Source organism: Nyctereutes procyonoides, unplaced genomic scaffold (genome assembly GCF_905146905.1).
Source record: "Nyctereutes procyonoides isolate TBG_1078 unplaced genomic scaffold, NYPRO_anot_genome, whole genome shotgun sequence".
Taxonomy (NCBI): Eukaryota; Metazoa; Chordata; class Mammalia; order Carnivora; family Canidae; genus Nyctereutes; species Nyctereutes procyonoides.
This window is the reverse complement of record NW_026575132.1, coordinates 5,459,392-5,485,525: the sequence shown is the minus strand read 5'-3', so window position 1 is coordinate 5,485,525 and position 26,134 is coordinate 5,459,392. Positions and strand designations below refer to the sequence as shown.

Genomic DNA, 26,134 nt, shown 5'->3' with positions numbered 1-26,134 from the left:
TTTTTATTTTGATTATATTATTTTCCCTTTCATGTATGTACAGAGGTTTTCATATACATGTAATTAAACATAGGATTTTTTTTGCAATTTCTTCTATGGTTTCTAAATTTAAGAACTTATTGCTCCCAATACTATTTTCTTCTTTAAAAAAAAAAAAAAAATTAAATTAACATGACTCCGATACATTCTCAAGTACTTGTAGTCAGGCAAAAATCTTCATAGGAAAAGCTGTACTGTTTGTTTTATAAGTTATAAATTAAATTACATATAATATTTACAATGAATTTATTATTTTTAAATATTTATTTATTCATGGGAGACACACAGAGAGAGGCAGAGACACAGGCAGAGGGAGAAGCAGGCTCCATGCAGGGAGCCCAACATGGGACACGATCCAGGGTCTCCAGGATTACACCCTGGGCCGAAGGTGGTGCTAAACCGCTGAGCCACCCCGGCTGCCCCTTACAGTGAATTTAAAGAGCACTTTTTGCCTAAAATCAGTGATTTTATTTGAACATACCTTTCTGATTTCCTTCCTCATTTTATTAAATCGGCATGGTTACTTTCTTGGAGATAAACTTGCTGTTTACACTGGCTAAGTACATCAAATTATTCGCTCTATTTGAAAAAAACTAGAGTATACTAACTTAAAATCTTAAAAAGTGTGTTCCAAACATTTAACAAGTGATGAAGTCTGGACTAAAAAAGATACATTGGAATGGAAAACATGATCTCACTGCTTTATAATATATAATATAGACTATGTAATACCTAACTTTTCTCTATTTTGTTATATAATCCAAGTTTATATATGATCATATAGTAGGGGATCCCCGAGTGGCTCAGGGGTTTAGCCCCTGCTTTCTTCAGTCCAGGGTCTGATCCTGGAGCCCCGGGATGGAGTCCCGTGTCGGGCTCCCTGGATGGAGCCTGCTTCTCCCTCTGCCTAGGTCTCTGCCTCTGAGTCTCTCATGAATAAATAAAATCTTTTAAAAAAACCGTATAATGAACATTAGAGTTAGATAGGATGTATTACTAATATATCATTTTACTGATTTCATTGTTTTATAATGTAATAACATATTATCCTATTTATCTTGATAAGGCATATAAAATCAATCGTTCATACCCCCCTTCATCTAGAGGCTATGTTCCTCCATAACAGCATGAATATTTCTTCCCCTATAATCAGAATAGAGTAATAATTCATTCTAAGCAGAGGTGTTCTGAGAGGTACAAAACAGCTGTTCACAGGCCTGTAAACATGCAATCCGAAGTTCTTTATGATGAGAGAAGAAAGAGGAGGGAAAGGAAGGGGAGGGGGGCAGGGGAGAAGGCATAAAAATAAACATGAAACATTTTCTGCTCTGAAGGAGGTACAAGGAAGACACCACCACCTTTTAAAGTAGAGAAAGTAAACTGTAAAAGATGCTCCGTAAGTATCAACAGTTGACAGACTGAGGCGTTAGTAACCCAAGGTTGAAGGCCACGGGCTTCATAACCCAGCGCCAAACACAATAAAGGTGCTAATCCTCCCATAGAGGGAAAATGGAAAGAGGAAGAAACAAAAAGCATCTATATTACTTAGGTTAAAAAAAAACCTGAGAACTCACATTATTACCCACAAATTTCTATTTCAATGTTTTTCTACTAGTTTTTAACTCATATAGGTTCTAAGAAAACTTAACTATTTTAAATACTAGCAACATATCAAATAGTTATAAAACATTAAGAACGGGATGCAGGGGTTGGAAGACTTTAAAAATCCAGTTACTATTTTAGGTTTTGTGGGCCGTGCAGACTCTAAGGCCAACTACACAATTCTGCTGTCGTGGCACAAAAGCAGCCATATACAATACTTAAGTGGATAAAGAGGCTGTTTTCCAATATTTAATTTACAAAAGCAGGCTGATTTGGTGCACTGTCCATAGCTTGCTGACCCTTGGCTTAATTTACATATTTTTTTACAATTACAAATTCAGCAGACAACTGTAGGGGAAACCAGGATTTTAAAATTCAGAAACTCACAAAATATATAAAGTGAATTCAGAAAAAAAGCTTGAGTGAGGACACGGATATGGGTTTGTTTAACAGGACAATGGGATGCATACCTTTGTGATTTTGTTACTACAACTGAAGACCATTTATACTTTCTAACTTCTATATGAATGAAAATAAATCTAAAAACTGAAGTGATCAGTGACTGATGAGTCTTAAGATAATCACTCTAGGACTAAAAATAACTTTCATACATAGTTCATAGTAATTCTTATTGCTGGCCCTATGACATAATCTTACTATATTGGTAAGACAAATATACTTCTTACAACATTCTGATTCACTCTTCTAATCCCCCAAAACCACTTTTCTGAATGGAGAAGATGATCCCCAAAAGTAGGGTACATATTATTAAGTGTAAACATGGCAGTTAGAAATGTTAATGGCAGCAAAAGTGTTATCCTCATATCTCCCTCTATTTCAGCAGTAAAATATTTGCAATATAATTATACAACACAATTATAAAATTAGGTAATTATAAGATCATCTACCACTAACTCTCAGTGAAAACAATTTAAATACTATTTGAGTAAGATTTTAGATTTTATCCTTTACTTAAAATCTGTAACCACGGCCACCCACCAGCACCCCATTCTGATAACTTTTAACATGAAAAATCAAGTATTAAAAATCTATTAAATATCCAATCCCTATATCTAGCAATCAAATCTTATGTTCTGATAACAGAAAAATAAAATTTGACACTACTATATATCATAGAATAAATCAATGTGTTGTTTTAACAACATTGTGTGGTCTCTTCAACATTTGGAAATAAGTTCAATGCTATTGTTATTTAAGACTTCACAATTTGAGTCGTAAATCGCCTTCATACCTAGTGAACACATTTTGCACGGCCAACTCACAGAACTTACAAAATTCATGAAAAAGAAAAAGATAGTTCAGCATATTGATAACTGGTCTAATGTGAAACCTGAGTTTATAGGACTACATATTTTTAACAGGAAATCCTGTTAAATTCTCTAACATATACCTTTCCTCCTGTTTTGAAAAATCCCATATACTCTTTCAGGGCAACTTGGCCTTTTACTGTCCTATCTCCACCCAAAAGTCACTTGGAAAACTCCAGAAGCTAAGAGCAACCAAAGTTAACCAATTCAAAATTACTACATCCATCTTATTAGTCAACTAACGAGTTGGAGGAAACCCCAAAGTAGTCTAGATATAATTTAGCACTACAGAATCTAATTCTAATTTAAATAGATTTTGTTTCAGGAAAAGATGAAGGTGAAGGAAAAGCGAAGCTCAAGAAAACTTCAAGGGAAATCAAACACTAGGGGGCAGCATCGAGCCGCTGGGACGGCCTGGGCATTCCTCTAACAGGTAAACTTTAGGCCAAGGTTGGTATATTTTTAATGAAAATTACATTATAATGAAAGACAACTTTATAGGGTTATAAAACTTAGTATAAAGGAAAAAGGATAGCTTTCTGCTTTGATCCCCAACACTTCTTTCCATGTTCTACTGTGTAGTTTCTCTTGTATATTGTGAATCTGTTTGGAAAACACCACTACCATGTTTAAGATGAACTGATTGATTGATTGATTGAGAGTATGTTGGAGAGGAGGGGCAGCTGCAGAGAAACTCAAGCACACTCCCAGCTAAGCTCAGGGCCCTATTTGGGGCTCTACTCTCATCACCCCAAGATCATGACCTGAGACAAAACCAAGAGTCAGACACTCAACAAACTGAGCCGACCAGGCGCCCGCCCCTTGTGTCCTTTTGATTAAAAAAAATACTGTCCTTTCGATAAAAGCAACATCCATGGCATTTCCATTGAGGTGAGCACCACAGAGACAAGGACTGACATTTTTATCCCAAGTATTTCTTTGGCTTAATGCTACATTTAAGTTCTGTTAAACTTCATTTAGAAGGTTGACAGGCAAACTTTGCACATCCACTGAATAACGTCATGAGCACTGTGTGACAAAAAGTTGGGGAGTATGTGCTGCCTCAAGGATTTAGACGGGGAAAGCAAGATGTACACATAGAATTTTAAGTTAAGGGATCCCTGGGTGGCGCAGCGGTTTGGCGCTTGCCTTTGGCTCAGGGCGCGATCCTGGAGACCCGGGATCGAATCCCACGTCAGGCTCCTGGTGCATGGAACCTGCTTCTCCCTCTGCCTGTGTCTCTGCCTCTCTCTCTCTCTCACTGTGTGACTATCATAAATAAATAAAAATTTAAAAAAAATTAAAAAAAAAAAAGAATTTTAAGTTAAAAAATGAGGCAGAAAAAAATTCTACGGATTACTACATGTAACAGAACAGTACCAAATAGGATAACTGTATCTCCGTATCTCCGGCAACGGCCCAGTAGAGACCGTCAAACCTCAAGTTATCAGAGTTAAAGACAGAAAGTACTCCTTCAACCCCTGATGAGAAACTGAAACATCAAAAGAAGGTAAAATGAACTAAGATTTTCTGCAGCCCTTTGTTTCATTATGTCATTTATAAAGATCACAGTATGGGGATCCCCAGGGTGGCTCAGCGGCTAAGCGGCTGCCTTGGGCCCAGGGCACGATCCTGGAGTCCCGGGATCGAGTCCCACATCGGGCCCCCTGCATGGAGCCTGCTTCTCCCTCTCCGTGTGTCCCTCCTTCTGTGTGTCTCATGAATAAATAAAATTTAAAAAAAATAAATAAGTAATAAAGATCGCAGCAAAGCCACGAAGAAGACTTTTTTAGCACAAGTTCAGGTAAGGTTAAGGTAAAGCAACTTGCTCAAAGTAACCAAACTAGTTAATAACGGGTCATAGTTTTGAACTCTAAGTCTCACCGCAAAACCCGAAGTTCTTTCCAGTATGTGAAAGAGGTTGGAGAACAAGGTAAATTCTCTTTAGTTATACCCTAACTGTAACATCCCTTGCTGCTAACGCCTATATCTACATTCTCCATAAAGCAGTGAAAAACCGAAAAACCCATCCCCAGAGTTAATACTCGTGTACCATACCCCAGGCCTCCCGAAAGTACTTCAAAATCAGGCGCTAGAAGAAGGGAGGCTCTGTTGGCTTTTAGCTGGAGAACATCAACCGGCAACGGGAAGAACAAGTCCAGCTTATCACGCAACGTACTATTCGTGTCAACCCTGAGAAAGGTCCTCCCTGACCACTTATCTTGAAGTAGCCCCTATGTCATCCCTGCGCCAGCATTCTTAACCACAGCCTGTGTGTGTATAAAACTGCAGGTTTTCGAATCTGGACTTAAAAAAAAGAAAACACATTCTCCTCTCTGAAAACTGTTCTTTCAGTTCCGAATGTAGGCAAAACCACGGTGATGTGCAGTAGCATCTAACACTTTTATCGGAAGAAATAATACAAATTAAATCCCTTGAAGACCATTTGGTCCTCACCAGTTTGAAATTAGGCATTTACCCCAGAAAGCACTCGATACTTAATAATGCTCTGCTAAAGCGCGGGTTATTCATCTCCTTTTTTGATTTCAGCGTACCTGGCTGTATTCCTGCCTATTCCACCTCCACCTCCTCAGTCTTCTGACCCCCCCCCCCCCCCCCGGGTACATCCTGTCTTCACACCACTTGTCAGGTCCCGTGTGCTCTCCCCCCAGAGTACTCGGGTGTAGGGCCGGGGGTTGCCTGGTACCGGCCCCCAAAGTCTGCAGCCAGTGCCCGACGCACAAAGCCACCAAAACACGTAGGGCAGGAAGTCCTAAAACACAGAAGTCTTGACTTAAACGAGCGTTTCCGCTGCCCTGCCACGACCTACATTCTACAGCTCCAGCCTCCCCGGGGTTGGCTGCTCCTCAGGAAACCTGTCACGGGTTAGTTTTGCTCCAACTTGCAGACAAAACCAGAGTTTTCCCGGCAGCGAGCGATACCTTAAGTGAGAGTCAAGGGAAAAGAAAACAGAAACAACAACGTGGCCTACTTTAAAAAAAAAAGTATGTGCTTTAATGTCACTCTGCGCCACTTAGAACAGGGGCTGGAGGCCGAGGAGGCTGCGGCTGCGGCTGGTACCCGGGCCTGGGGCCACGGGGCAGCTCCCCACCAGCCCCCCACCAGCCCGGGAAGGACCGCGGGGACCACCCCAGGGTGGGGAGCACCACCCCCAGGACGGCGGGGGGACCCTAGGATAGCGGGGCACACCCCAGGATGGCGGGGGGGGACCCCGGGACGGCCCTCCAAGGACGGCAAGGACCAGCCCCAGGATGGCGGGGGGAACTCCAAGATGGCAAGGGGGACCCCGGGACCGCGGTGGATCCCCCAGGATGGAGACCACCACCCCCAGGACGGCGGGGACCCCCCAGCATGGGGAGGACCACCCCCAGAACAGCGGGGGGACCCTAGGATAGCGGGGGGCAGCCCAGGAGGGCGGCAGGACGGCGGAGACCACCCCAGAACGGCGGGGGATCCCCCAGGATGGGGAGGACCACCCCCAGGACGGCGGGGGGGAGGACCCTGAGAGAGCAGGGGGACCCAGGGACGGCAGGGACCCCTCCCGGCACAGCAAGGGGGAGACCCCAAGACGGTAGGGACCCCCCAGGATGGTGGGGAGACCCCAGGACGGCAGGGACTCCCCCAGGATGGCGAGGACCAACCCCAGGACGGCAGGGGTACCCCGGGATGCGGAGGACCACCCCAGGACGGCGAGCCCCCCTCCCCCGCCAGACGCGCGCCGCCTGGGCCGCAGGGCCCCGAGGAACAAAGCCGCCCCCCCCCCCGCCCCGGGTCACCCCGCCCCAGCCCCGCGGCCGGGGAGCAGAGGTCCACGCGGCCTCCCGCTCGCAGCCCTGGCGGCCCGTCCGTTAGGCTCCCGGGGCCGGCGCCCCCCGCACCGCGGGCCGGGGAGGTCGGGCGGGGTCCCCCGGGGTCTCCCCGCACCTCCACCCCCACGCCCCCCCAGCCCGCTCCGCTGCGGTCGGCGAGGCGGCGGCCCCCGCGCGGATCAAGGCTGCGGCCGCCCAGGCCCGCGGCGCCCCCCGCGCAGCCCCCCGCGCGCTCCGCCCGCCGCCGCCGCCGCCGAGCCCGGGCCCGACCCCCACCCCAACCCCGCCGCCGCCGCCGCCGCCGCCGCCCCGGGCTCGCAGCCTCGGCCGCGCACGGGCCCGGTTCTGGGGGAGGGAACGTAAACAAATCGGGGTTTTATAGTCACCTCGCACTCGAGTGCCGTGTGCATCTCCTCTCCGCTCGGTACCAGCCCGGCTGCACCGAGCCGCCTATTCACCAAGGCCGCCTGCGCCAAGTGCGCCGCCGAGGCCCGCGCGCCAGGCCCTGCGCTACGCCGCCGGCGTACCGGCCCCCGCGGGCCCCCGCGCAGCCGCACCCGGGCCGCCGGGCGCTACGCTGCGGGCGTACACGCCCCCGCCGGCCCCCGCCTCGGGCTACGCGAGCTGCGCAGGGGCCGCCGCGCCTCGCCCGAGCGCACGCGCCGCGCCGCCGCCCGCGCCAGCCTACGCAAACGGCGCAACGCCCCGGCTCCGCGTGAGTTTTGTTCCAAGAAAGGCCGCGGTGGGGGGCGGCCCCCGGCGCATGCGCGCGCCGCGCTCTCCGCTCGCCCCCGCCCCCGGCCGACTGCGAGGTGCGCGCGCTGCGGGAGCCCCGCGCCGCCAGCGGCGCGGCCCCTCCCCTCGGTCCGGGGACCCTCTCGGCCCGTTCGGGCCCGGCACCGGGCGCGAGCTGCAAGGGCTTCCGTGCAAGCCCCGCCAGCCCGGGAAGCCGAGTCCGGAGAGCCCGGCGCGCGCCCAGGGCGACTCCCGACACGCTGGCAACCTGCGCACGTGTCCCCACCGCCTCCTCCCGCCCCATTCACCGACCCTTTCATAACACCCAGCGGCTGAGCCTCCGGATGGAGCCCGGCCGGCCCCCGGCGCACCCCGCACCTGCACCCGCCCCGCCTCCCCCTGTTCCCCCGGCGCTGAGCGACCCGTGCATTCCTAACCAGGTGGCTCTGCACACCTGCCCCCCCCCCCCGCGCTTAGCTCCTCCCCCGGGAGGCCTCTGTGCACCGAGCCGCTGCCGCCCGGCCCTGCATCCCCACTTCTAATGGACGGAGTTCGGGGGGGGGGGGGGCAGCGGAGGGCACAGCCCCGGGACCCACGAGCTTCACGGAGCGTCAGGTGCCTCCGAGGGGTCTCGCGTGTACGTGCGCTTGCTAACAGCGCAGTGAGCTGGAGGTGGCTAACCCCCCCCCCCCGGGAAACTGAGGCACAGGAAGTTAAAGAACTGGCTTCAGATCACAGAACACATAGGGAGGAGATCTGGGATCCAACCCCAGTTAGTAAGGCCGCATGTCCGGCTCTTCGGCCTGCTTATCTTTGGGAAGCAAGACTGGGTCTTGGTTTATCATCTCTCCAAACAACAGCTTTTAGGCGCTCAATAAATGCCTATGGACGGTCAAGACACTGAGCTTCTCATATTCCTTTTTTCTCGTCTGGGAAGCTCTGTCCATGGGCCCTCCTCCTTCCCCCACTACTGCCAGGTTCCATAGCTGTAGGTAGAGAGAGCTGAGGTGTAGGGAGAGGGCAAGTCTGATCCCCACGATCGTCACTGACTGGGAGACAATGACCACGGTCCTCAGATTCATGGGTAAGTCAAGGGAAGTGGTCTAAAGTCATTCTACACTCCTTGGGTCCCATAAAAGTTGACCTAAGTCCTTGGATTTCATAAAATCGATAGGGTGCATCTTTTAGGTACAAAGCACTAAAAGCTTCCAAATTACCCTTATGTTTTAAGGCCTAAAATTACTTTATTGACCACATTATTATCACCACCTTTACTATATATGCAAATCTTTCTCCTAAATGTCAGTAAGATACAGTACTTAGATTACTTACATGTTACGCTACCCACAATGCTTTTTCACACAAGTGCAGGTGAACCGATTCATCACATATTCAGATACTTCCATACAAGCTAGTCAACAGCTGCAGCTTTGAGTCCAGTTCCTCAAGACCCTACCCCTGTATCAGCCCTTTCAGGATTCTCCAGACCTCCCAGGTTAATGCCTGGCTAAGCAGGAAAGTGATAGGACCCACGTGTTACCGAAGACTTGCATTCTCATCAGTTGGTGCCCTCGCTTTAACCAACTGCTTTAAATGTCATCCTTGCATAAAACTATAGGGTAAACCTACTTGAAAATAGGCCACGTCTCCTCTCACTTCTATACACTTACCCATAACATTCATGTATGATCAAGCATATGCCCTCTGATTAGGGCAAGGCTTAGATTAAAATTACTACATATGGTAAATGAGCTGCAAACTAGTATATTACTTTTCCCACCGGGAAAAGGAATCTCAGCAAATGACTTGAAGCCTTACTCAAAATCACCTGCTGAGTTAAACAATGGCGAGTGCTGCAAAAATATCACCATAATGTATTATTTTTGCCCATTTTATGTACAAGGAATGTGTCAGAGTAAGGAATTTCTAGTATGTTAGAATTATGAAATTTTCTTTTCTATTTAAGAAAGAGCAAGACAGTGTACCTGTGCGAGAGAGAAAGGGGTGAGGGGAGAGGGGGAGACGGAATCCCAAGCAGGCTTCACCATGCAGAGCCCAAAGCAGGTCTTGATCTCATGAACCTGAGATCATGACCTGAGCCAAAATCAAGAGTCGAACACGTAACCAACTGAGCCACCCAGAATCATAGAATTTTCTAAAGGTTTAGTCATTTTCTTTTCCTATCCACTTCATTGGATTCATAAAGAAGCTCACCCGAACTCTAAAAACAGTACAGACGATTTGCAAAACGCCGAGGGGGGGGGGGGGCGGCAAGAGAGAGTACTACTGAATTATTTGTAAATGGTTTCCTTTCATTAATTTTGCTTATTCACACTGCACTGATCACAATTTTATTTCACATATATAAAATTTTAAGCATGACCAACCTACCTTTGTGAGGGATGATATAATAAATCCAGTGGCCTTTTTTGCTCCTCAGAGGATTAGAAAAGAACCAGCTACAATAAATATTGGAAAGTAACCACAATTCCTACCTCAATTTTTAGTTGTGACTAAAGGAAGTCTGTGTCATAAACGTGGTTTCCCTCAAGTAGAGGAGAAAAGTCACCGTTCACAACAAAGTTAAGAACTTTTAATTAGGAGTACAGGCCTGGGTGGCTCGGTCCGTGAGGCATCTACCTCTGGCTCAGGTCATGATCTCAGGGTCCTGGGATTGAGCCTGAGGTCAGGCTCCCTGCTCGGGGATGAGTCTGCTTCTCCCTCTCCCTCTGCCCCCCACAACCAGCTCTGTCTCAAATAATTAATTAATTCTGATTTTTACATGGCCAAAAAAAGTATGGTTCAGACAAGGTCATGCCTAGAGGAAAGAGAACAAGAAAGACTAAATTATGTGGATATATAGCACTGAGGTGGGGGGGGGTACAAAGTAGCAGGAAAAGGTGTTAACGAATTGAAAAAAGATGTCAGGAATATATTCTAAACCAAGGCCTCAAAATTAACAATTGTCTACTCACTTTTGGAGACTATGTATTCCAGCCTGGAAATCGAGCCCCCCCCCCTCCCAAGCTCTCCCCCCAGCCCTGCCCCAGATCTGAAGCCAGAGAAATGTAAAAGGCACACCTCATGGTGTTCTTTAAGACCCGTAGCACTGTGTGACATCTAACAGGTCAAGCCCAGGATCAGGATGGGACATGGGACGTATGGGGCGGTCTTTTCCTGATCCTGTGAGCAATTACGGCTCCGCCATCCCATCTAAAGATTCGCCATTCCTAAAATTAGGATAAATAGACTGTTGAGAGTTTGCATGGAAGCTCTCATTAGAGCAGTGCAGCTGCCCTTGTAGTCGTTTCTAACGAGCAGGACTCATCTAACTGACACGACCATCCTCTTCTACAGGGCCCAGCACTTGGAGGAGGGTACTCAAAGGCAAGGAGAGAGCAACTGATCCCACCCTGGAGAAAGACAAATGTGACCCATGTGCCTGTCAGGTGAGACCATTTTGAGTTTGTAGGCCTCTGCAATAAAATGAGTTTCAGGCTAACTGCACAAACTAAAATAGATTGGAGAAATGAAACAATTAAAACAACAGTTCAAACAACTCCCCACCCCCAGTAGAAAAGTGAACTTTTATATCATTGGCCTAGTTGCTGCCAACATTAGACTAGGCAAATCCCTCAGTTCTGGTTCATTGCGGTGCCAACACAAGGACTTTCATCAACATTAGACAGGAAGAAGGACAATATGGAGAGGCTTCAAGCTTCTGATTTGCCATGGCAAGTCCTTTCAAAAATAGGAACGAGACCTAACCCAGGGGAAATAGGAATACCCACTCAGAAGAATGAATGAAAGGAAGAAGCTCACAGCCGGAGCCAGGATAACAGTCAGACCATACATTTGCCCACATGATGGTACCAAGAAGACTTCTTGCCCGGGGTCACCCATCCCTGGAATTTCACATTTAGAACTTTATTACTGGAACCTGAAACCAAAGGGACTTTGACCTGAGGGAAGTTACCACTATTTTACTACTTATTTATACTGCTGAGAGAGTGTATTTTTTTTCATGCCTTTTCTGAAGGAAGAAGGGAGGAAACATGATTATCCAGTTTCCTAAGGGTAATGTGGTTCAAAGTAGTGTGGGACAAAAGGAAAACTAGACAAATTGCCAACTTCTCAATCTTGCTTCTAGCCAGCCTCGTTCACTCACAGAATACTAAGATGAAGAAAACGAGCAGGCTTGGTAAGCTGTCCCTTGTACCAAGCCTGGGGGCCTAGATGCCAACAGGCAGACGTTCTGGATCTTTTACAATGCTGGAAGCACAGGAAAAAAAAATCAACTTTCCAAACCTTGAGTCCTAGTCCAAAGGAATAAAAAAAAAAAAAAAAAAAAAAGGCAATGTAAGCAATCCACACATGAATATTGTAAACTCAAAGAGGATTTGTGAATGGTCACACTTCAATTTAAGGAAAACTATCAACATGGAAATGCATTAGCAGTAAGTGACCATGTAGATTTTTCAAAGATTTCATTTATTTATTAGAGAGAGAAAGAGAACAAGGGGGAAGAGCAGAAGGAGAGGGAAGAGAGAGAGAAGCAGCTGAGCATGGGAGCCCAACTTGCTCCATCCCAGAACCTTGAGATCATAACCTAAAGCCAAAGTCAGATGCTTAACGGACTGAGCCTCCTAGGCGAGCCGCTCCTCCATGTGAATATTTTTTAAAGCAGGTTCATTTGCTTAACCAGTTAAAATTAATAAACTCATTTTTTAAATTCACTTAAAATGTCATCACATGAGAGGTTTCAAACCTTGCCTAGAGATTCCAATTAATGAGACCCGTCTCACAAATGACACTTATGAAAACAATCAATATATCTTTTAAAAATCAAGATACACTAGGTTTAGTGTAACAAACATTGCTTACCTTTATTTATTAAAAATTTGACAGCAAGAATACAGCAGAATTCTAAACATCATAGAAGGTAATAAATGAATTGTCAAAACAGAGTAGCTTTTAGGGATTTCTAAATTTTTCTTGTGCTGTTTCTAAGTAAAGTCCAAATTATATTTTATTTTTACTGGAATAAGCCACTTTTGCATTTTTCACAGAATGCCATGGACCCACTCTTCTAACCATTTCACATCTTTAGAGAAGCTCTAGATATTCCCCAATGTTTTTGGGGGAATGATTCTGGCGGTAGCCAATAATTAAGAACCTACTATGCTTGGCTTGCTTCCCCATAGATGATCTCACCTACAGCTTCCAATGATTTCATCAACTCAGGTTTCATTCCAATTACCGTGACAGTTGCTTTCTCTAGGCAATTAGGTTTCACAGTGTTTCTTCCCACCCTAAATATGGGAAGATGCATAGTTTAAAATGTGTCAGGTGGTTTAAATGAGTTAAATATAACTTATCCCTGTACAGCCCTGCAAGGTAAATATCATTATGCCCATTTCGCAGATGAAGAAAGTTGAGGCAGTTACACAGCATGGGGCAGACCTAGGACCCCAGTCCAGACAGTCTGATCTGGAGACTACAGCCTTAACCCTTGCAGTACCTTCCCTCCTTATATCAAGTCTATCCCAATTTTTGTGAGGATACCTATATTAGTTTCTCTGTAAAGATTGATAATTTTTTTTAGAAATCTGTAGAACCATAAACTGGTGACTTTTCAGTCTGTAAATGTTGCAGGTCAATGGAAATTTTAAATGGAATAGAGAATAGAGAATAGCATAAAAACATTTTAAGATACTTGTAATGTGAACATTTGTTCTTTTTTGCTTTATCTTTCAGCTTGACTGGCTTGAATCAATTCCAAGGGAGATGTTTATTCCACAGTGTCTTAAATTAGAAAGTTAATTAGCCAATCTGGTTATACATTTAGTTGAAAGCTTTCCCCTCTTTATGGTGATTTGATGTAGTTGTTCAAGTATTTATTTATACCAGTAGAGTTATATTAAAAATTAAGCAGAATCAAGTGTATGTTAACAAGTTTGATCAGTCATGTTAAAGCGAGCTATTAACGTGCTCATCAAGGAAGACTTGGTCAGGTGCAGGCAAATATATCCCAGCAAATTTAAAGTGAAATTCACTTAGGGGATTAAACCATCACTTCACTCCAGCCCTTAGATTTACCTCTATCCTCTGCAAGTCTCCCTTGGAAAGAGAGACAAGTGTTAATTAAGGGTTGGAAATATCTTCAAGCAAAAGTTTGTGTTCTTTTTATGATGCCAGCTAGTCTCATTAAGTAGCTGGGAAATGAGGGCGAACAAAATAGGATTCTTGCCCTTCAGTAGCTTACAATCCAGTCAAGGAGATAATAAAAGGAGGCAATTTCAGTACAGTATGGAAAGTGCTATATTGGGGGGAGGAGAGAGAGAGAGATCTGGGTTGCTATGACAATCAAAGCAAACATGCCTCAAAAAGGAAGTGATATGCAAGGTCTGACTTAAGGATGAGTAAGACAGAGCCGATTAAAGGGCAGGGGGCAGAGCAATGCAGGCAGATGGGTGAAATGAGTACAAGTATGGTTCTCAATTGGGGAACTGAAACCCAGGGTGTTGACGTGTGTTTTTGACACGGGAGATTGGAAGAGAGGAGACAGGACCAGTAAGGCAGGGCTTTGTGTGCCATACAGAGAGTCTGAACGCTGCCCTGGAGGCTGTAAGAGCTGCCCAAGGATCTTAAGCAAGTGTCAAGATCACAGGCAAGAGGGAAGTAGGCAATAGGATCGGCTTGGTAGGCAGAAGAAGGCCTCCCACACCCCCTACAAGTGATACCCACCACATTCTGATCTCGGGAACCCGTGAATGTTAGTTTACATGGCAAAGGAAAGCAGAGACTGGGGATAGAATTAGGTTGTCAGTTAGCTGACCTTGAGGGGAGAGGATCCCAAATTAGGCCCAGATTTTTTTTTAAGATTTTATGTATTTATTCATGAGAGATAGAGAGAGGCAGAGACACAGGCAGAGGAGAAACAGACTCCATGCAGGGAGCCGGACGTGAGACTCGATCCCGGGTCCCCAGGATCATGCCCTGAGCCGAAGGCAGCGCTAAACCACTGAGCCACCTGGGGATCCCAGGCAGGCTCAATTTAATCACAAAAGTAGAAACAGGAAAATCAGAGGGTGATGTGACCGTGGAAGCTCAGTCAGAGTGATGCAATGTTGCTGGAGAAAGAAAGCCAAAAGCTAAGGAATGTGGGTGGCCTCCAGAAGCTGGAAAAGGCAGGGAGATGGGTCCCTCCAGAAGGAGTGCGGCCCAGTGAGACCATGTCTGACCTCCGACCTACAGAACTGTAAAATAATGAACTTGTTCTAAACCACCAAGTTTGAAGTAACGTGTTACAATAGAAATAGAAAATGAATACACTGGGAAGCTGCTACAGCAATAATCCACGTGTGAAGCAATCGTGGATTAAACAAAGAGCTCTGATAAGGGTCAAGGAGAGAAAATGAAACTGGACCCCCGCTCTGTTAACTTCCTAGCTGTGGCCTTGAAACACCCTTCTTAAAGCCTGATCGGTCAGCTTCGAGTTCAATACCTAAAAACTGAGCACTACTTTGCAGGGTTTTGTTTGTTTTACTTTCTATTTTTATGAGAGCAATACCTTAACATTAGCTTTAAATTTCAAAAAGAAATGGCATGCTATAATACAAATGAATCCTGAAAACATTATGCTAAGTGGAGTCAGACACAAAAACAAATATTTTATGATTCCACTGGTATGAGATACCTAGAACAGGCACATTCATCAAAGCAGAAAGTACCAGAACAGAGGTTACCACGTGGTGGGTGGGAGAAGAAGGCAAGGAAGAGAATGGGGAATTAAGGCATAATGCGTACAGTTTCCATTTGGGATGATGAAAAAATTCTGGAAATGGATAGTGTTGATGGCTATACACACTGTGAATGTACTTAATGCACCTGAAGTGTTAAAATGGTAAATTTTGTGTATATTTTACCCCAACAAAACCCACCATATTGATTAAACCCATTCGATTTTATTTTGCAATATCTTAGATGCTAAAAAGAAAAAAGTAGAATTTTTTAATGGGCTCTCCTTCATCTACTCATAAATACAAGTCAATAAAACCTTTTTGTCTGAGTGTCAGACTTTAAAAAAATGACTAAAATGATATTTTTTATTATATATATTTAACTACAATTAAAAAAAATTAGAACAGAAACAGCAGTATATCTCCAACTCCAGAATTTACCTCCCGGAACAAAACCTTCCATTATTTCAGCTTTTCTACAGGGAATTATGTCCATGTTTTAAAATGATATACTTACCCTGCTATTTCATCAATTTTAGATTTCTGCTATTGACTTTCAAAAAGGAAGGCCAGGATTTAACTCTCTTAAATACACACACTCATATCAAGGAGATCAGGGAGTCTGCTCCTTACATCAGATTTCTTTTCTTTCTTTCTTTTTTTTTTTTAAGATTCTATTTATTTATTCATGAGAGACACAGAGAGAGAGAGAGGCAGAGGGAGAAGCAGGCTCCATGCGGGGAGCCCAACGTGGGACTCGATCCCAGGTCTCCAGGATCGCTCCCTGAGCCAAAGGTGGTGCTAAACTGCTGAGCCCCTCAGGGATCCCCTTGATTTTCAACATCCTCCTATTTCCAGATATATGGATCACCTCCTTCTTCACAGGGGCCCAGTGCTACAACTCAGCACCCCCAAGGGCTTCCTTCTTCCTGCTATTCCCATTCCCAAGGACTAAATTCTCTAAGGAAAAATAGTTCATCATTCTCTATCTTTTAAACTGTTTATTACTCTTGCCCATTATCTTCTCTATTGCTGTATCTTTGCCATTTCTTTACTTCATTTTTGTGATCTTTTAGTTGAGAAAAACATAAACACATGTGTTCCATCTGTCATAGTTTACCAGAACTACTCCAGGGTTGCTTTTAAGATTAAATAAACTAATACAGGTAATAAGATGATGTAGGCATTTAAAACACTTTGTAAAGTCCCTGACACCTAATAAGGTAAAATCAAAGCAACAGTAAGGTCCCTGTCACATTTATCACCAATTACCTAGCAAAAGGTTGTTAGTAGGGCCTACGATGGAATTTCAGAAAATACTGCTTACAACAGAATATCATTGTTGATTTTCCAACATTAATTGCATCTGATCAGAAATTTGCTTTTCCTTAAATAAGAGTAATTTTCATGGTGTATCTATAGGGTAAAATATTCTGCAGCTAAAAAGGATAATCTAGATTATCAGAAACTTTCTCATCCTTTAGGTTTCACTTTCTCCAAGAGGCCTTCCTTATCTCAAGAGCCCTCTTCCCCTAACTTACCATGATTCTTTTCTCAGTATATACTATTTCTTTCCTTAATGGTTCCAGTCAATTTTAAAATCCCCCTTACCCCTTTCTCTGTGTGCCTTTGTGTTTTATCCCTAACCAAATTCCTCAAGACAAAGGGCCACAGGAGCTGTGGTTACCAACAAGGTCCCCTCAGGCCCCAAAAAGTGCCTTAAAGAACTGTTGTGAATGAGTGGAACGCCAGGTATAACACTATAGAACATATAATGAGATTTGGAGAAATAAACTACATTCATAGTGGTGAGATTTGGTAAAGGTTATAGCATTTTTATAATTTCTCTATCCTAATGCTGTTACTAGCACCACTAACAAACAGTTACTGAATGTTTACTAGGCATCAGAACTTTCCTAAGCGTTCTACAGACATTTTCTTACATGATTCTCACAACAACCCTGTCTACTCTCATCATACCCATTTCACTGCTAAGGAAATAACTGCAGAGAAATCCTGTAACTTGCCCAACTGGGGGGTCATCTGCTAAATTGCAAACCCACCATCGAAGCTCAAAGCCCTTGATCTTAAACCACTAAGCTTTTTATCACGTGTGTGTGTGTGTGTGTGTGTGTGTGTGTGTGTGTGAGAAAGAGAGAGAAGAAGATGTACTTGCTAAATTCTCAAATCCTGTTTTAAGAAACGAAGGGCCAAATCGGTTTTTGCCAACAAGAATGTTTTTCTGATGCTATAAAGATAGCAGTGCTGAATCACGAGAACGGCACTGTCAGCTTTATACAAGACCACAACCAAATCCCCTCCACTCACACTTCCCAGGCTCACTGGAGGCAGTGTGGGCTACGTCCCGGGAGACCCAGAATAGGAGCCTTTTATCCTCTCAAGGCAGAGTCCACAACAAACATCATAAATCTTTACAAAGAATTGTGTGTATGCCTGTGTGACTATTACTCTGAACTTGAACTCTCTAGAATTGACACAAAATAGAGTGGCTACTTTTGAGTATGATTCCAGCATGAGCCTCTTCCTGTGTGTTTCCCAGTTCTTTAGAGTTTTGTGTTAGGATACCTGATTTATTAGCAATGTTACAAGTGTAGATGGAAGGTATCTTGACCCTTCCGGTTGATACTGATTGCCAAATAACCAAACTCTTCAGCAGAGATATTTTCTTTTATAAGCCTTTTTATTATATGGGAACCATCAAAGACAGATGTTATGAACCATCTGTATCATCTTTTATGTTCTAATTTTGCTTTTACATTGGTATAGATAAAAAAAAGGGGGTAGGAAATGGAAATCAGGTATCATGAGAATTATCTGAATTTCCAACTCACTCTACTCTATTAGGTCCCCGGGGGATTGGTCTATCCGAAGACTAGATCAAAGACCAGATCCTAGAGAATGGTTCCTATTAATTAAGTACAGATCCAACATATAATTATGTCCCTTAGGATTTTGACCAAAGGTTGAAAGACAAAGTCAGAAAGCCTAAAAGTTTAGAAATCTGTGTATATGACTTTAGGTTCAGAGGGCTCAAGTGCCTGTGTCAGGCCAGGTGGCATTTCTGCTACTGAAATGAAGATCAAACTGGAAACCTCTAGTGACTACGTAGAAAATAATCTTTTTAATTATTTTCCTAATTAGTATCTGTCAAGGAATGTCTTTTGAAGCACTTCAAGTCTTCTCATCTAGAATTCACAGCTAAGTAAACATTGAAAATACAGCATTTCATTATGGAAGGCTCTCTGGTTCCTAATTTGAAGAATCCAATTGTAAAAAGAAATATGAGATAATCAGCACATTTTTAATAATGACTGACATTTGATAGTAAGGAATTTTTTTTTCATATGTGATATTAGTATTATGCTTAAAAGAAAAATAGAGTCCTTGTCTTTTAGAGATATACCCCGATGTATTTATGGATGCAATACGATGTCCAAGATTTGCTTTGAAATAATCCAGTGGGAGTGTATAGGTGATGCGAGACTACTCACGTGTGAACTCCTGAAGGTGGATGATGTTTATATGGGTGTCATTTTACTATTTTCCCTGCTCTTGTTTTAAAAATTCCATAATAATGGTAAAAAATAAAGCATTATAATAAAAGCAAATTAAATAGACTCCTAGTATCTATAATGTTCAAAGAATTAGAGCAAACTCTGACACATAAATGATTTTCTAAATCTAGCGCTTTAAAATGTAATTTCGCAAATCTTTCAGAAGCAGTAATTTTTTTTTCTCTGTATTTATGTAAGGACTTCCAATATAGAATAACAGTTTTGTACCTGGAGCAATTCTGAAATGACCAAATATATCAATAGTGACACCAGCTGAAATGATGCTGCTGCATACCCCTGCCTGGCACTTTTTAAAGGCAAACTGTGCATACCTTGAAAGTGATGCAAATGTGACTTTTAAATTATTTGGCTTCATTCCAAAATAGATCCATCCTCTCTGGTGGAAACAAACAAAAATAATGAATTGAACTTTCAGCTATGTTTAGAAAAGAAGCTCTAAGGCATGCCTTGGTGGCATGGTTGATTGGACACCCGACTCTTGATTTTGATTTCAGCTCAGGTCATGATCTCAGGGTCTTGAGATTGAGCCCCATGTCAGGGGTCACACTCTTCATGGAATCTGCTTGAGTTTCTCTCTCTCTCTCAAATAAGTAAATAAATATTAAAAAAAAAAAATGAAGCACACTCCTATTTACATTTCATTTCATTTTAATTTTTATACTTTGTAACCCTCCACATTCACACTGGAAGCAAGGCAAATCTTTTAAATATTTACTGCATTTGTGTCCTATTTAAACTGGTACTTAACGTTGGTAAAGAATAAGTTTGGTGACTGATAATCAGTCAGTTCTAAATTACCCTAATAATGGGAGTGGAATTATTGAGGAGGAGAGAGGAGTCAGCAGCTAACACAAAATTACTGCAACAATGAAGTTCTGATGAGCTCTTCATTACGAGAGATAGATGAACTGCCTTGTGGACTCACCATGCTTAAGGGAGGCTAGAATCTTTACCAGTTTGTGGCTGAGGAGGCGGCTCCACCAAAGGTGCATGGTCGGCTGGTAGAAGACAGGTAAGAAGGAAACTGAAAAATTCAGGTTCAGGCTGAATTTTTTCTGTTTTTTTTTTTTTTTTCCGCCTTTCTTGTGTCCCTCATCCAATCTTAAACCTACCATAGGTTGACACTTCTTTCAGATTGTCCATAATTACCTACCGTTATTCTGCAAAATGGTTTGTTGATTCCAATAATTAGTAGAAGAGGTAGTATTAGTATGATTGCACATTATTTGACTGATTTGAATGTATAAGCACAATATTATTTAATAACTACATTCTATGAAGCATGGACAGAAGTCCCATGACTTTACAGAATGAATCCACCCATGCAATGGAAATGCAACAAGGATGGACAGACTCATAAGAAGGGCATGTATCTCTTATTATTTCTTAAGCAAACATCCATCTATACACCCTGCCTTCATGTTCCTCTCTTTTATAGCTAAAATTCTTAAAAAAACTTTTTTTTTATACACTGACTCAACCCATTTTGTCCACTCACCCATTGACATTGGGCTTCTGTCTCTACTAGATCATCCAAATGGTCACCAATGACCTAAATTCAGTGGTCACTCCCAACTGGTAGTCTATTTGATGTCTCTGCTCTTTTCAAAGTAGTTATCCACTTCCTCCTTCAAATATGAGGGGGAATTGATGGGTTTGGTGGTAGATTGAGAAAATATGCCCAGGACACACATCTTGAGAAGTACCAAAGCGTGGTGCCTTTTCCCCAGGCTGACTGCCCCACCAGTAAAGTACCTGCCTAGCTGACCCACCTGCAACCTCGTTCCCCTTTAGGTAAGAACCCAGATCCCCCTCCATTTTAATAGCAAATAGCACTCCTGATTTTTCATTAATGAATCCTCTTATAGATCATTCTACACTAGTGTTTGTAAAGAGTGTTTTAAACACCCCTTGCATCAGCGTCAGAGACTCTAGGAGCTCTTATTAAAGATGCAATTTCCAAGGTCACCCTAGTGAACCAGCATCTTGGGGATTGAGACCAAAATCCGCATTTTTAAAATTACCTCCCAATTCTTACCAAAAATTCAGGATTTAGAATTACTGTTTTACACACTCACTCTGGGTAATATTATCCAACCCCATGACTTCAGTTACTATTTATATATTGGTGACATTTATCTCCCTGTTTTCAGATGACAACATTCCACTTGATGTCTCACAGGCAACTTGTAGAATTTAAGATGTCCCAAACTGAATACTCTCTCCCAATCCTGCCATCCTTCTTGTTTTCGCCCCCCTCCCCCAAGCCTCTCTCCTTCTCAGAATGGTTCTACCAAACTTCCAATGGGGGGAGGAAGAAAGCAAACGTGATGTAGCTGCTCCTGTCTCCTCTCCATTCACTCTCTCCTTACGACTCTTGACTCCTACTTCTCACCACACTCAAGTCACTCCTTATTTAAAAATATCATCATATTTTTATATAATATAAAACATATCATATTACCTAAAACTCACTGGCTTCTGGTCAAGTCCACCTCCAATCCACTGCCCACAGTGAAAATGGGAGTCATCCCTAATTTGATCAGATTACTCCCACACATAAACTTATCAAAAACCCCCCATCACCTTCGGGTGACATCGTTTCACTGACAGACCATGTCCTACCTAATCTGCTCCCGTATTTCTGCACATTTATCGCTCATTACTTCACTCCATGGCGATACCATCTAAGAGTAGCTACAAGCCACATGTGGACATTTAAGACTTGAAATGGGGCCAGTGAGATTTGGGACACTCTCTAAGTGTAATTCGTACATTAGCTTTCTCAAATGTGGTTAAAAAAAAGTAAGAACATCTTATTAATAAATCTTCTATATTGATTACATGGTGAAGTAAGAGAATTGTAAATATATTAGACTAAACATTCCTAAAAGTAACTTTACCTGATTCATTTTACTTTCTTAATGTAACTACTCAAGTTTTTTTTTTTTTATTCCATAGTTGGTTTACATTATATTTCCACTGGATAATGCAGGTCCAGCACTCTCCCATTTAGCCATGCTCAAAGACTTGTTACTCCCTCAAATGCTACAGTTTTCCTTTCTTAATGTGTACTTCTTTGCATTCCCCCACCCCTTCCTTCATCTTCCTCCATCTCCTACGTGCCCTTCAGGATTAAGTTTAGTTATTGCTATGAGGAGCTCCCCTGCATATTTATTCCCAAACCAAATTGGGCTTAGTTTTGCCTTCTGCATGCTTGCACACGCAGCACATAGCTTGCAGTGCACCACACTTGTGGTATATTTGTCTACCCCCAACCTAGGCCTCCTATGCTCACCTATTGCTTGTTAGCAGGATGGTGACTTGTTCAATGTAATATCCTCAGATTCAAGTACATCGCGTGGTACAAAGTTGATATAGAGTAAATACTGGTAAATTGGCTGCTCTGACCCCAAAATATGAAATGTGATTGATAATAATATGTGGAGGAAGCGTTATAAATTAATATTTTCTTTTCCTCCTTAGCCTCTCCAAACCCTATCAACCAACACCCCTCAACCCTCTCTTGCTTCTTTTGCCACCTGCAAAATTTTAAAACTTCATCGGTTCATTCAAATGAGGAAATACTCGCAAAACAAAATGAACACAACCTTTGTCTTCTAAATATTTTTAAATTCCTTTACTGCTAGAAGATATCTGCGGTGAGAACTATTACCTATTCCCTGGAAAACATTTTTATAGCATTTCTGAAGATCAAGTCTTTGCAGGAATTGAAACGAGACCTAAAATCAAGTTATTTTCCCTATAATCCTACACTTCTGGCATTCAGAGAAGTTTGGAGTACATCAAAAATTCTGGCATACCCACATTATAATTAACATTTACCACGTTACTCTCTGTTAAAAGAAAAAAGTAGGGTACAGCAAATATAAAAGCAGTAAGAACAGACTATTTTCTCATTCTCACCAGATTGTAAGTCTTAAGTGGCGTCCTCAATGTTCATCCAATTTAACTTTTGTTTTGTTTAATGCTTTGGGCCTTTTCATGACATAGCCAGGACTTTCACTTATCTGTGTTTTTATGATATTAAAATGTCTAGAAGATTTACAAAGTATTAGGCCTCACCTTGATTTGAGGTACTACGTACCTTCCCCTGCTTTGCTACCTACTTACTCCTCAACATACAGTTGTGCTGTGTTCACCACACTGGTGAAATGGCTAACTCAAAAGTCATGATTGAGCAGGGCTGTGTGAAAGAAACCCAGAAGCCACCGAAAGCATCCCAACAGCTAAGGCTGGAACAGTTTAAGCAACCAAATAAATGTTTTGAATTACAACCCAAAGTATAAAGTAAATATCCAAGAGTCCACACTGATAGAAATAAATGATTAAATTTTAAAACGAGGGAGAACAGGGGCGCCTGAGTGGCTCAGCCCGTTGAACATCTGCCTTCAGCGCAGGTCATGGTCTCTGGGTCTTGGGATCAAGCCCTACAACGGGCTCCGTGCTGAGCAGGGAATCTGCTTCTCCCTCTCTCTCTGCCTCTGCTCTCTCTCACCCTTAAATAATAAATAAATAAATAGATAGATAAATAAATAAATAAATCAAATCACTTTGGATTCTAAATGTTAAAAAAGAAAAGAAAGGAGTGGGGGCATAACTCCCCACCTTAGGTGTGGCATACATTAGACTTCCTTTCTGGGAGTACAGTATGGAAAGAGGAGGGGAGTAACTTTACGTGGGAAAATCTGAAAAACCCCAACTCAGCCAGAAGATCAAGGTCAACAAGAACAGTTATAAATTATGTTGACAGTATGTACCTCTGATATAAGGTGATTAAAATAGCACTTTTACCTCTATGGTCTTCCTCCCAAAACCTCACATTTGTTTATATGAATTTAATCCCGAGGAAAACATCAGGACCATTCTACAAAATATCTAACCAATACTCTTCAAACTGTCATGGTCATCAAAAACAAGGAAAATCTGAGAAACAGTCACCACCAAAAGGAACCTAAGAAGCTAGGACAACTAATGTGACAACATGGATGGGATTCTGGGACAGGAAAAAAAAAAAACCCACATTATGTAAACCTAAGGAAATCTGAATAAATTATGGATTTTAGTTAAAAATAGTTTATCAGGGACCCCTGGGTGGCTCAGCGGTTGAGCATCTGCCTTCCACTTGAGGTGTGATCCTGGAGTCCCGGGATCGAGTCCCACATCGAGCTCCCTGCATGGAGCCTGCTTCTCCCTCTGCCTGTGTCTCTGCCTCTCTGTGTGTCTCTCATGAATAAATAAATAAAATCTTTTAAAAAAATAGTTTATCACTATTGATTCATTATTTGTAACAAACATATCAATGTAAGATGCTAATAGGAGAAACCGGATGTTGGGTACATTAGAACTCTCTGCAATCTACATTTTCTACATATCTAAAACTGTTCTAGGGGTGCCTGGCTGGCCCAGTCAGAAAAGCCACTCTTGATTTTGGAGTCATGAATTTAAGCCCCACGTTGGGTGTAGAGATTTTTTTTTTCATAAGATTTTATTTTTAGGGATCCCTGGGTGGCGCAGCGGTTTGACGCCTGCCTTTGGCCCAGGGTGCGATCCTGGAGACCCGGGATCGAATCCCACGTCGGGCTCCCGGTGCATGGAGCCTGCTTCTCCCTCTGCCTATGTCTCTGCCTCTCTCTCTCTCTCTCACTGTGTGCCTATCATAAATAAAAAAAAAAAAAAGATTTTATTTTTAAGTAATTTCTACACCCATCATGGGGCTTGAATTCACAACCTTGAGATCAAGAGTCACACTCTACCCACCAGCAAGGTACCTCCTAAATTTCTACCTTTGACTGCCTTGGCTTATCACTTTATCTGTGAAGGGGAAAGAAATCCTACCAGTTCCTAAAGCTTCAAGTGTGACCTTCATGCTGAACACTCCAAGATCTGTATTTTAAGCCCCATCTCTCTTTTAAAGGTCAGACAATATTTCCAACTGCTCAGTGGACATTTCTACCTATAGACTTTCGGGAATATTAAACTCAATATGTCCAAAGGAGAAACCCTCATTTTAACCCTAATTCTGTGGTTCCCATCGTGTCCTCAATCATGGTTAAGGGCATTATAATTTCCCCCAGTGATCTAATGAGAGCCTAGCATATACTCAATGACAGTTTTCTTTTTTTTCTTTTTTTAAAGATTTTATTTATTTACTCATGAGACACACACACAGAGAGAGAGAGAGAGAGAGAGAGAGAGGCAGAGACACAGGCAGAGAGAGGAGCAGGCTCCATGCAGGGAGCCCGACGTGGGACTCGATCCCGGGTCTCCAGGATCACGCCTGGGCCCAAGGCAGCGCTAAACCGCTGAGCCACCCGGGCTGTCCAATGACAGTTTTCTTTACCATCATTATCCTCTCTGGTTTCGTACAAATATTGTTTGATTCTATTTCTATCTGCTCCCTTTACTCTCAATGCATTAACTTTTCTGAATTACCAATCCATCGTTCAAAACAGCCTTGGCTGACTTGTAGAGGCTGGAGGTGTGCCCAGGTACGGCTGAGACCTCCAGCCCTGATATGAGATAATGATATGGAATGTCATTGTTTTGTGTTCCTTGAGAAAGAAATGGGCATCCCCAGCTTGGGACAAAGAGCATGACTGCCTTTTGGGGCCAGACCAGAGATACAGGGTGATCCCAAAGGGCATAAAAGGCAACAAATTGCTTCTGCCTATTTCCTATATGCAGCTTCTGAAGAAAGCTTTCCTCTAGAATCTGGCAGCCCAGAAGCATTGCAGTATGAGATCCCTGTCTCTGAGACCAGAGAACCCTTTGCCAACATTTCCCAAAGATGGATCACGGTTTGCTGACTGCCACATGTCACTGGGAAAATTCTCCTTCAACTTAACTAAGCAGATCATTGCTCTAATCAAGCCATTAACCACCCTGTTAATAACCACTGTTATTGAGACAACATAAAATCATGTAGGCAGAAGAGGCTGTAGCTAAGCCCCAAATGGTTAATCCTTGATTGTTCTAAACCAGGTGGTTGTCAAACTTTTTAGTTTCAGGACCCTTTTGTAAAAACTCTCAAAACTACTGAGGACTACAAAATACATTTGTTTATGTGACTCATATCTATCAATATTTACCATTTTAGAAAATTAAAATTAAAATTTTGTAATGTAGGGGATCCCTGGGTGGTTCTGCAGTTTAGTGCCTGCCTTCGGCCTAGGGTGTGATCCTGGAGTCCCGGGATCGAGTCCCATGTCGAGCTCCCTGCATGGAGCCTGCTGCTCCCT

General features: G+C 43.1%; 1 protein-coding gene across 6 annotated transcripts in view; it reads right to left on the bottom strand.

The window, feature by feature from the left end:
- The window catches only part of SLC39A10 (solute carrier family 39 member 10), a 138,872-nt gene that overhangs the window by 60,303 nt on the left and 52,435 nt on the right, over window positions 1-26,134 (bottom strand). The window contains exon 1 of one of the 6 annotated variants that reach the window (XM_055345500.1): window positions 7,186-7,359. The exons of 4 other annotated variants lie outside the window; for them this stretch is intronic. The gene's annotated coding sequence lies outside the window, so the exon portion shown is untranslated. Of the gene's footprint in view, window positions 1-5,799; window positions 6,662-7,185; window positions 7,360-26,134 lie in introns of those variants that run through there. One more of the 6 variants, XM_055345501.1, reaches the window with a different exon arrangement.